The sequence below is a fragment of the Vidua chalybeata genome, chromosome 9 (genome assembly GCF_026979565.1).
Source record: "Vidua chalybeata isolate OUT-0048 chromosome 9, bVidCha1 merged haplotype, whole genome shotgun sequence".
In the NCBI taxonomy this organism is placed as follows: Eukaryota; Metazoa; Chordata; class Aves; order Passeriformes; family Viduidae; genus Vidua; species Vidua chalybeata.
In genome coordinates, this window is record NC_071538.1 from 29583784 (window position 1) to 29596108 (window position 12325).

Below are 12325 nucleotides of genomic sequence, written 5' to 3' on the forward strand. Positions count from 1 at the left end.
TTGTTTTGCATGTTCCTAGTTCATGACAAATTTCCATGTTTACCCTTTTATGCAAGGCACTGTGTTGTCACCTTAAGCTTTATCCAAGATATCCATGGAGAAATAAACAAGTGCACTAGTCCTTCCAGAGCTAGAAGAGCTGACTTGGAGATTAAAATTAGGCTTTTGCCATTAGATTCATGTGCAGCCTGGTGAGAATTGTTCAGGTTCCTGTGCCAAACCCCTAAATGTAAGAGCAGAGGAACAGGACTGGTTTGTCACCTCTGCCTTATCCCCTGGGCAGGGGCACACTTTGGAGTTCGTACTGGATTCACCATACGTGGGATGCAGGGGCAGTGAGAGCCTGTGTCACAAAGTGCAAATAATCTTGCCAAGAAGACAAATTGAGGGGTGTGACTGCAAAGTCTGGTCAGCAGCTGTGATCTGTGCTCTGTGGATTGGCCCTCCCTATGCATTTCAATTAAGAGAAATTTCCAGGTCACGCTGTGCATGCTGAGGAGGGGTCTGCAAGCGAATTGTCTTTTACCTGTGGAAATACTGTACTTATGTTTGTTTAGGTCCATCCATGCTCAGCCCCAGCTTATTGGGTTTCCAGACATGAATCCATGACCCCCTCCTCCAGGATGACTCTTGCCCATGTGCTCTTAGTTGCTTGGCATGTTGTTGGCTGACTATGACCTCAGTTTTCTCAAAGCCAGCCTATTTCTGGCTGAAGTTTTAGGATCCTGATCCCATTTTTTGATCCCTAACCATCCCCCCAGTACATGTTTTAGCTGTATCTTGTACCTCTTTTAGCAGAAACCACCACACAGTGGCATTTGTGTCTTAGTTTGTTCCTGTCACTATTTAGAAGATCAAATTTCCCAGTCTTTCCAGCAAGCAGAGACACAGCATTGGCTAAGCAGAATCAGAGCTGTGAGTTGTCAAGATAAATCAGCAGATAAATCATCTGAGAAGAGCAGAGAATTAGAGCTGATAATTTAGTCAAGTTGTTTTTTTCACAGAGGGAAGAGTTGGGCAGGTCTTGTGAAAATACCCAAGAATTGCAGCTTTTGGTTAACATTAGCAAGGTGGAATTAAATCTGGAATCAACAACAATGCAGGGACAACAACAGTATAGGGATCAACGCTGTACAGGGGAGCACCTGGCTCTGGAGCCCTGGCACAGGGTACCCAGAGAAGCTGTGGCTGCCCCTGGATCCCTGGCAGTGTCCAAGGCTGTGGCAAGCACATTTCTCTCTCTCTCAGGATTTTTTATTGAGGTGCACAGAGAGAAATGAAAGAGAAAACAATTTCTATTTCTGCTCCATGTTTTTCTCTTGTGGAATGTGTTTGGAGGATTGTTTACCTGGAGTGAGCTCTTGGTTGGATCATGGTGGATTGTTTGGGCCTGAGAGCCAATCGGATCCACCTGTGTCTGGGCTCTGGAGAACAGGGTCACGAGTTGTGAGTTAGTTAGATATGAGAGTTAGAGAAAGTAGCATGTAGTATTTAGTATCCTCTTTTATATAGCATATTAATGTGTTATAACATAATTATAATAAAGCAATCATTTAGCCTTCTGAAATGGAGTTAGACATCATCATTCTTCCCATTGGGTTCGCCGACGTCAACAACACAAGGCCAGGTTGGACAGGGCTTGGAGCAACCTGGGCTAGGCAGGGGGTGGCAGTGGATGGGCTTTAAAGTCCTTTCCAACCCAAACCATTCTGTGAATTTGTTGAATGAGCATGTCCAGTTGTATAGAGGAAACCTCAGTTGGTTAGTTAGTTGGTTTCTCCTTTGGTTTTCTTTTGCCTTTCTCTCCAGTAATGGGTGTGATGCAGGTTGTGTTTGCCTCAGAGTGTGTGGAGGTATACTTGCATATGTGCCACAGCCAAACACATAAACCTTTATTTGAAAGGTTTTCTGAGAGCCCACTGTGAACAATTTATTTGGTGTGTTTGAAGCGCTAGACTTAATTCCAGTCTGGCTAAGAAATCTATAGCATGTGCATTTAGAGATAAAATCTTACCTAACTGCCATAGGAACTTGCAGTCAACTTGATTTAGATGTAGATTATTTCAAGCCCCTAACCCCAGTGGATATCATTTATGCAGAGGCTTCGTGTGTGTCCTAGATTGCAAGGCAAGATGTATTCTACTTGCCATCTGTTGGAGGTGTGGCAGTTATCTTCTGTTAATTGGGCAGTTTTCTTTATCTCTTCCACAATCCAATCCTCCCCCTGGGGAGACATCTGCTGTTAATGGGCTATTGAATGTCACTGCATGGCTGATAAAAGTTACAGCATCCCATTGTGAGATGCTCTGCCCAGAGGGAGGAGCCAAGCATTCCTACCTGGATATAATCTGAGTTTTTGGGACACCAGACTCAGCCTTTTCTGCTGGATTCCCAAGAGGAACAGCTGAGTTTTTCCACTGCATCTTCAAAGGATACATTCCTGTACACCCTTCTACAGGATCACTGCTCTGAAAGAACCACGCCTGACACTCCAGGAGGACTGCAGCCATTCCAATTTGGACTGCTACCAACACCCTGACTAAAAGGGTGTCAGGTTGTAATCTGACTCTGTCAGTGGTTTTCCTTTTGTATTATTGGATGGATTTTGTTTTCTTTTTCCCTTTTCCTAATAAATTGTATTTCTGACTTGGAGTCTCTCACTGGTTTTGCTTTCAAACCAGAACAGTGTGGTGCTGATAGGTTCAGAATTTCACCATGCTTTGTGCACCCCATTTGAACCAGGAGCCTGTTGCACTCAAAGAATGTAAAATTAACAATGGCATATGGAATTCCTGGTCTTCCTTCTCATCCTTTGCTCCTGCATTCCCATCCAATCACTTGAAGCTGTGGATGGGGAAAAGAAAAAGATATTTCTCTAATACAGGAAGAGAGTTGAAGACTATTTGTGTGTCAGACACGATCCTAGGGATTGCATAACTGCAGTAAAAACACAGGGCTGTTCTGGCACTGTCAGAATTGGCACAGAGGAGGAGCAGAGTCCTTTGCTAAAACAAACAGTTCCCAAGTCAGCCTCAGTGCCGGGATCTCCTCCTTGGGATCCTTTCAGTTTTGTGGAGCTTTTTTTAACTGTGCTGAGTGAAACTGGAAATAATTTCCATCAGGGAAGGAGCAGTTAGTTTTTCTACCTAATCTTTCCTTGCTAATGGCCCTCTGTGTCTGCTGGACTACTTGAGATTTTCTGAGCACTATTAACCTGGATTTATGGCCTGAGCTCAGTTAGAACTGCAAGCACTGGGACCTTCAAGAATGTTAGAATTACTTCTCAGTTCTTAGAAACAATAAAGCATCTGGATGTTTTATACTGAAGGATAAAAATTTCAAAAAGAAAAGGTCTGGATCCAAGATATGTTTTTAGGACTTCCAAAGTGAATCAAGCTTTCAAAATTTCAGGTGTTTTGTTCAAGCTTAGGTTAAAAATGACTCTTTATATCCAGGAATAGTAATGTGCCCCTTCAAAATTCCAACATCCGTTCCTAGGAGAGTTTTACAAAACTAATGGCTGAAGGGACAACAGCTTAGTAACAGACTTTGAGTGAAGCATTGTCAAAAGGGAGAAAAATGAAATTCTGCCATCTCAAGTGCAAAACTACTTGAAATTTCCAGCAGGCTGATAATGGGTTGATTAGCAGTAAATCAAATATACTCAACAATCATGGTTTCCTTAAAGAAGTAACTTCCCAGTTATTAGGAAGTTAACCCAGTATGATTTTGAGACTGGTCCCATCCCGTACCAGAGTGGGATGTAATGGTTTTAAGTGCAATTCCACCTAGATCCTGTCATTCCCTTCTGAGTAGAGAAGAGCTGGAAGAAGTTCAGACCCAGAAATAAAACAGGTAAATGCCTGGAAGGCTGGAGTTCTGAGAGGGTAATAAAGTAGGTAAATATACACAACTTGGCTCCATGACAGTTCACCTTCTATGGACACACTTGTCGGGGAAAGAGTTTCAGGTGTCTTTAAAAATAGCAGATGAAGTAATGGAGGAAATATTCATCTGGATAGAGGGGAAAATCATGTCTTGCAGATCATCCCATTCTCTCTCTGAGAAGTGATAGAAACATTGGAGGGTGCTCACCAGCACATGAGGAATGGGGAGGGGGTGGTAAGAAGCAAAGCAGGCACAAACTGTTTGTGAGAGGCAGGGGAGATGGCAAAAACCCTGTCCTGTTTTCTCCTCCTCCCAGGCACACTGGGCCAGACCCCCCAGAGCTGTGCTGGGAGTGGCTGCTGGAGGACAGCATCCTGCCGAGGAGCTGGGGCCGTTCCGTGTGCCAGAGCCTCTCTGAGCACAGCTGCTCTGAGGGTTTTATCTCAGCGCCTGAGAATCCCTCCAGCCCTGCCTGGAACACACATTCCATCCCAATGACAGTGGGGTTTTAGGTAGCAGGACACACTTTAATTGTCTTTTCTCATGTGGTTGGTAGCAGAGAGCTGTGATATGAGAACTTGAGTTCAGGGCTGGCCTGAGAGCAGAGGGGATGTGTCCATCCAGAGGAGCCAGAGCAAGGAATGCCCATTGCCTACACTGACACCCACTAACTGGGGAGTCATGCCCTGACAGGAGCCAGCCTGGGAGAGCTGGAGAAGGCTCTGGGGAGACCTTGGAGCCCCTTCCAGCCCCAAAAGGGGATCCAGGAGAGCTGGAGAGGGACTTGGGACAAGGGATGGAGGGACAGGACAAGGGGCTTCCCACTGCCAGAGGGCAGAGTTAGGTGGGATACTGGGGGGAAATCCTTCCCTGTGAGGTGGTGAGGCCTTGGCACAGGGTGCCCAGAGAAGCTGTGGCTGCCCCTGCATCCCTGGAAGTGTCCAAGGCCAGGCTGGACAGGGCTTGGAGCAACCTGGGACAGTGGAAGGTATCTGTGCCCATAGCAGGACGTGGAACAAGATGAACTTTTAGATACCTTCCAACCCAAACCATTCCATGATTCTGTATGTTCCATCACTGATGACATTCCACATCTATTCTTTACTGATGAGTATTGTAGGTTCTTTCCTTTCGTTTCTTTTTAGTTAGGGAATTTTTTCCCAAAAATTGCTAGGAAACACTAACAACTGGGTACTTAAGAAAAACAAAAGTGGTGGCCAAGCTCAGGGGAGGAGGGCATCTGGTTGCACTTCTCTTATCTGGGAGTTTCTCTACATGGGGCAGAGATACCATGAGATTTGGGCTGGTAGAGATTTGGGCAGGTAAAAGACGTGGCTGGGCCAGCTGCTGGCTGTCTCTCTCTTTCTCTGTTTCAGAGGATCACGGTCAGATCTGCTGCTCAGAGAAGGGAATTCACTGCTGCCGCCGGGGCCCAGCCCAGAGCGGCTGCTTCTGCCATGGGGTGAGCCTCTGCTTGTGAGAGCAGCCACTGAACTGGGACCTTATTAACACCCCCCTCACTAAACAAGGGACCTGTCCCCATCTGCCCCGGGATCGGCTGCCCAGGGTTTGTGGAGCAAAGCCTCTCCCTTCCCTTCCCTTCCCTTCCCTTCCCTTCCCTTCCCTTCCCTTCCCTTCCCTTCCCTTCCCTTCCCTTCCCTTCCCTTCCCTTCCCTTCCCTTCCCTTCCCTTCCCTTCCCTTCCCTTCCCTTCCCTTCCCTTCCCTTCCCTTCCCTTCCCTTCCCTTCCCTTCCCTTCCCTTCCCGCTGGGCCCGGCCGCGATCACCGCGTGCCCCGAGCCCAGCGCCCCTGCTGGCCGTGCCCGGCACTGCAGCGCAGGGAAGGAGCCGGGCCTGCGCTCCCGCTCCGGCTGCGGCTAAGGCAGAGCTGCTGCTGCTTGTCTGCCTTGTTGTGCATGCTGGTAAAGAATTCCTGCCCTCATACCTTTGCCTGAAAACCCCTTAATGTTGTAAAATGCAGGCGAACCCAATGGGAAGAAATGATGATGTCCAACTCCAGTTCAGAAGGCTGAATTATTTCTTTATTATAACTATGCTAAAATACATTAATATATTTTATAAAGGAAGACATGCAAACTACAAACCTACTTGTTCTAACTAGATCTCTAATGAACTCAACTCGTGACCCTCTGTGGAGAGTCCAGCCACAGGTGGATCTGATTGGCCATCAGGCTCAAACAATCCTCACCAGAATCCAATCAAGCAATCACCCCAGGTAAACAATTCTCCAAACACATTCCACATGGGAAAAACACAGAGCAGAAATAGAAACTGTCTTTCTTTCTCTCTGCGCACCTTTATGAAAAATCCAGAGAGAGAGAGAAATGTGCTTGCCACACCTTAATTTCAAAATTATAGTAATTTGTAGGGTTATATTTTTCCACTCCAAGGGAGGCTCCTGCCTTCCTTAGCAGACACCTGTCTTTCAAACCAAGACAATGGGTGCTATTCCCAAAGGGACATCAGAAATCAGAGGCCTTGAGAACCACACTGGAGAGGTGGAGTATGGGTGGAAAAGGCTTCTGGTGACCTTTACTCCTCAGTAGTGTTATAATAAATCCCAAGGAAACACATAGGAAATTGGATGTTTGTAGCAAGTAATGGCCTGGAAGAACAGCCTGCAGCCTTAGGCAAAGCTGAAAACCAAAGACGTAGCAAATTAATCATTAAGCACAGTAATGGTTTGTTTTCAGCACTTTATTGTAAGAAATGTAGTTTTTTATTGTCGGGTACTCATGCTTTAGGATTTTCTCCTGGTTAAGCTTCGGATGGTTTATACATAGAGAATGCAGAAAGGACTTGGTCTTGGAAAAATGGAAGTGTTAATGAGAATTAATTCCCCTGATGGAAATGATCCCATAGAATTCAGAACAAATAGAGAACGTGGCTATTTGTGACCCATTTCAGACCAGCCTTTAAGCATACAATTAAAATTAAGCATATGTTTATATTTCTTTGACATCAGTGGGACTTCTACAGGGCTTAAGTGATGTCCTGACTAGAGAAGCTTCCATCACCTTATAGTTCTGCTGGTTTAAACCTGGACTGAAACAGATGTTCTTAAAGCCTCCATGCATTTTTACATGATGTTCAATCCCACTGGCAAATGTGTCCACAATAGAATAAAAATGTGGTGCCAAGTCGTATTCAGAACCAGAGCTGGCTGCAGGATTGATGGCAAGATTTTATACAGCTTTGTCACAATTTGTCTCCACAGGAAGCTTTGTTTGGGAGAGGTCTCATTAGGGAAAAGGCAGCAGGGAATATTTTTACATTCCTTGAATAAGATGCCATCCTCCCATGTGGAAAGGGAAGAGATAGACAGCAAGGAAACAAGGGTTTGTCTGATAAGCAAAATGCTGGAATAAGCTCTGAGTGCTTGGCATCAAATGAGAGGGGATGCTGATGTCAACTGTGCTGAACCTGCTTGCTGAGCTCTGGGTATTGACAACGACTGGAGAACGCTGGTCGTGGTTTATGCTACTTTTGTGTTTAAAAAAAAAAAAAAAAAAGCAAGCAGAGCAAAAGGAGGAAGGTTGGGGTCTGCAGGCCCAGGCGTGGAGGGTGCAGCTGCAGGTGAGGGCCCTGCTCTGCAGTCAGCACTGTTTCACCAGGATGGCTGGGCTGAATTCCCCCAAACAAAATGCGGAACAGAGAAAAAAGAAATTCTGCAAATGTGTCAAGCAGAAGAACTGCTTTGTTCTCCTTATTTTCTGCATATTCACTATTTCTAACAATTTGCATACCTGAGTACCCTGTTGCCATGATGATTCTTCACCAGGATCTTTATGAAATTATCAGTATTATCAGTGAGCTGTTTTCTTTATGTGTTGCATTCACTTGCCTGCTCCTGCAAGTGGCACAGGGCTGTGTCCTTCTGCCACTAGCAAGCTGAAACATTTCCACGTCACATACTGACAAAAATATAGTTTATGCTTCAATCTGTGGGCATTTTTCTTCAGATGTTTTACTTGGCACCTCCACAGGAGTAAGCCCTGTTGAACTCACTGTAAGTACAGAGTTATGTCCCTTCACATAGTTTATTTTGGGAATATCCAGGAATGTAAAGAAGCATAATCATTGAGGACTAAGCCCAATGCACCCATTTAGTCATTAATAAAAAGGATTATGCTCTATCAAATAATAACATCCTCTACTAATTCCTGTATAAAGCTTTTCTTTGGCAAATTACTGTGTATTCTTTTCCAGTAGATAGTGATACTTGTAAGGGGTGAGTAGATAAAGCATGAATCATTGGGTCATGTAACAAATTATTTAGAATAAATTCATGCTCAGGACTAAAAAATACAGTATCCTTTTTAATGGAACCAAGTGACAGGAAAGAGCAATATACACAGGATGAATTCCTTTCTCAAAAGATGGCTATTCTGAAGAATTATTCTGTCTAGAAGATATGCCTTGAATGATAAGATGAATATTCATCACCAAAACAAGATATTCGGGGGAATTACCATCTAACAGGATTTCAACAATCAGAGTATTCTGGAAAACCCCGGTTTAGAAGCACCACGAGAAAAGAACATGCATGAATATGTGAAAAAGGACAAAAGGAAACAGGAGGACCCCCCCCCCCCCCCCCCGAATCCTGCTAGGTCTGGAAACAGTATAAAAAAGACCCTGTGAAATCAGTACCCTGTGAACTGCAAGGGTATGGAGATGCATGGTCTGGACCCAGTTCAGCCAGCACCGATTGCCTCGCTCGGTGCTGGTTTGCTTGTGGCTTTTCCAATTTTACTTTGATTTAATTTAATAAATTCCTTTAATTATTATATGGACTGATTCATTTATAACAGGTCAGAAAATATCCTGAGTGGGCCCACAGGGATCATGGAGTGCAACCCCTGTCCCTGCCCAGACACCCCAACAATCCCACCCTGTGCATCCCTGGGAGCGTTGTCCAAACCCTCCTGGAGCTCTGGCAGCCTCGGGGCCGTGCCCATTCCCTGGGGAGCCTGGGCAGTGCCCAGCACCCTCTGGGGAAGAACCTTTCCCTGAGCTCCAGCCTGACCCTCCTGTTCTGGTGTTCTGCACTCTGATCTTTGGTTCTCTCCCAAGGCAGGGGTAAGTGAGGCAGAGATGGAGTTTAAATGCAGGATTGTGGAGAGAGGCCCTCCCAGAAGAGCCATTGTTTGTGGGGACAGAGCTCCCTTTTTCACAGAATCTTAGGGACCTCCTCAATTTTCTTATGTAACAAAGAACTACCTTATCCTGGGAGGGTCCTGTTCATTACTGTGAGAACAAGTAAAAATCCCACAGCACAGCTCATGCTTAGGAATGATCCACCACAGAGATTTTAATTCCTTAGGAATTTAGCTGCCTTAGACCCCCCCCACACCCCCCAAACCCCTCTGTCCCAGCGCAGAGCATGAGTCCATGGAGCTACAGAACAGGGATCACAGGGCTGGAAACCTTTCCTTGCCTCATACTGCCTTGAGCAGCAGCACCAGGGATGCCAGGCTGGGGCCAGCAGACCCCAAAGTTTAAGAGAATGAGGTAAGATATAGGAAAATTACCCAGAGTATTTCTGTAACTCAACATTGTGCAAAAAGACTAATTGGGATAGTCAGGTCCTGAGACATGAAATGTACTTTTTTTCTTGCTCTATTGGAATGCCCAGATATGTTTGTAGAATTGTTAAAAAATCCTTCTGTATGCACCATGTATTTATCCACTGTTCTGTGTTGATCTCTGTGTGATAGTGACTTTGAACATTTCCAGGTTTTACTTCTGTTTCTTAACTCCTACTTGCAAAATGATCTGTCCGTTTGTTATTCTGGGGAGAGTGATGGCTTGCTGCCAGGCAGGGTGGTGTGGGTGATGTTTGCCTCATCCTGATGTTTTCCAGCTATTTCTGGGAGCAGATGTCTTTAATCACAAGGATCCTCCACTTCAGAAATAAATAATGGAAATATTCATTGCTGCATAAACTGACTGCCAAGGATCAATCTGGTAAGGAACAGCAACTCAGAAATTCAGCTGTCAGTGAGAAATCTTTAGGCTTGCTCTTACTCCAGAGCGCCTTTGACCATTTATAAGATAGAGAAAAGATTTTGTAGTTTCTCAGGAAGAGATGTGCAAGTCTGTACAGTACCTGAGAAACAGCTGGCTCCTGATTTCCTTGGTTTTATTTGTATTTTAAGGCTTTGTGTGACTTCCAGCTGATCTATTCCTCAGCATCAAACAAAAAACCAAGCTAGAAAAAAATACAATTTCCTCATTCTGCAGATGTAAAAAATTGTTCACTTCTCTGTGAATTCTGAAAATTTTGACTCAGTTTTTCCCAAAACAGCAGGCTGGGAGATTCCATATAAGACTTATTTTTTACTGTTCTGGTTATTTTTTATTATTGATTATATTTGATTATTATTTTTGATTATTATTTTTGATTGTTTTTGATTACTATGCTTGGTACCAGACTGAATCAGTACATTGAGGTTCTGCTGCTCTAGAAGTATTTTGAAAATTCAAATTCAGCCTCAGCACACAAAAATATCTTTTTTCCTGTGATAGAAAAGGACTGAGGGTCCATAACTCCTACTGGTTAAAAAATTGTCCTATTTGAGCTTAGCTTGTTTTACAGAGTGTTTCTTTGTGTTTAGGAAATGTTTTTATGTGCTTTGCCTTTGTCATAACAATATAATAGATTTAGGGCATTAGGGAATAAAGTTTCCTGATAGTCAAAAACTTTGATAGTATCTAGGAACTTTCCTGAATGTTAGGACATATTTGAAATAAACCCAGCCCTCTGCCTGGTGTAGTGTCTCATATCAGTCTTTGATGTGGGGTTTTCATGTCTAATTTAGTTTATGGATGTGAGACAAACAAAGTAACAGTCAGGAGAATGAGGACAAAATAACCCAAAGAGATGAAGGCAGTGTTTGTCAAAGAAGATGCAAAACCCAGCAAACACATTCCTTCAGAGCTTCTCGTTGGTCTGTCACACCTGGAGTTTTGCACTGCTCCTGGATTTCCATCATCATTTCTGACGTAGAACCAAGTCTCTTGTGGTCACAGCAGAGCTCAGATTGATTTCAGTCAACAGAGAAGCTGAAGAGTAATGGCTGCATGGAAAGAAAAGGAAGGCATTAGAACAGAAATGGCCTCATTTGAGAGAGGAAATGTGCAAGTTACCCTTTAAGTGGAGTGTTGTCTTTGAAGAGCCTGAATGAACCATAAAACCAGCGACCCATGATGTTAATAACAGAGTGTGAAGTGAATGTTGCTGGTGCCATTACTCTCAAAAGGGCAAACAAGGTTGTCCAAACACCGTCAGCTATTTAATGAAAATATATCTCTTCAAAAGTATATCCCAATATAGTCTCTTAGTTTTCTTGTGATACTTGGGGGAGTTCTTTGCACTTCTTAGGAGTGGGGTTGACTTAATTTCTTCTGATTTATGTATTGATCACAAGGACTTCATTAGTTACTGATTTTTAGTTTGAATTTCCAACTGAATTCTATTTCTTGTAGCTTTTTGTTTGCACTGACTTTGTCTCTAATAATGGCTACAGGACAGAGCTGAGACTTCTGGACCTGTGAGTCCTCACTTCTTCCCAGGGAACATTAAATTATACCCATAAATATGTGATAACCATTTTTTCAAGGGGAAATCAAGGGGAACCTGCTGGGCACAGTTGTCAACAAGGTACTGGGCAAGAAGGCAGGTGGGAAATGACAGTGAGGACAACAGATCTTCAGAATAATGAGCTTCATGGCATTCATGTTCTTAAAATGTTTGGGGTTTATTGTCTATTGCCTCTTCTAGTGACTGATTTTTGTTTAGACTGAGGCAACTTTATTTACATCCATAATGTAAGTGGCACACCTGAATATATTTTAGTAAAATATTTGGTCCTGTACTCATCTCATTTAAAATATCCCAGTATAAATAGGATCACTCTCTGTATAAAATTATTCTAATTTGATGAAAAGCCACAAGTCAAAGTCTCATGATTCCTGTCAAGGAAAGCTGGGAATATCGAGCCCTGGGTAACCTGGTCTGAGCCCAGAGCTGCCTCTGCTTTGAGCTGGAGGTTGGATAGGAGCCTCCTGAGGTCCCTTCCAGACGGTTCTCCTGTGATCCCATCATTTTATGAGGGCAGACACCATAGATCCAATAGCAGGCAATTACAGGGACTGACTTCTCCCTTAATATGAAGGTTTCCCCTGACATGCTGCACTTCAAGCACTTGGGGGATATTTCAGGACCACAGGATTGTGACTGAAACCTGCTGTTATTTTAGCCCTTTATGTTTGTTTCCTTAAGGGCCAGGGGTGACTTGGCCACAGCCCCAGAAAACCACCTTGTAGGTGGAAGCAGGGAGAGAAAGGAGGAGAGGAATATCAAGGAATCAGACACCTGACTGAGAGCTCCCTCCAGAAGTCCCTTCTGGTGC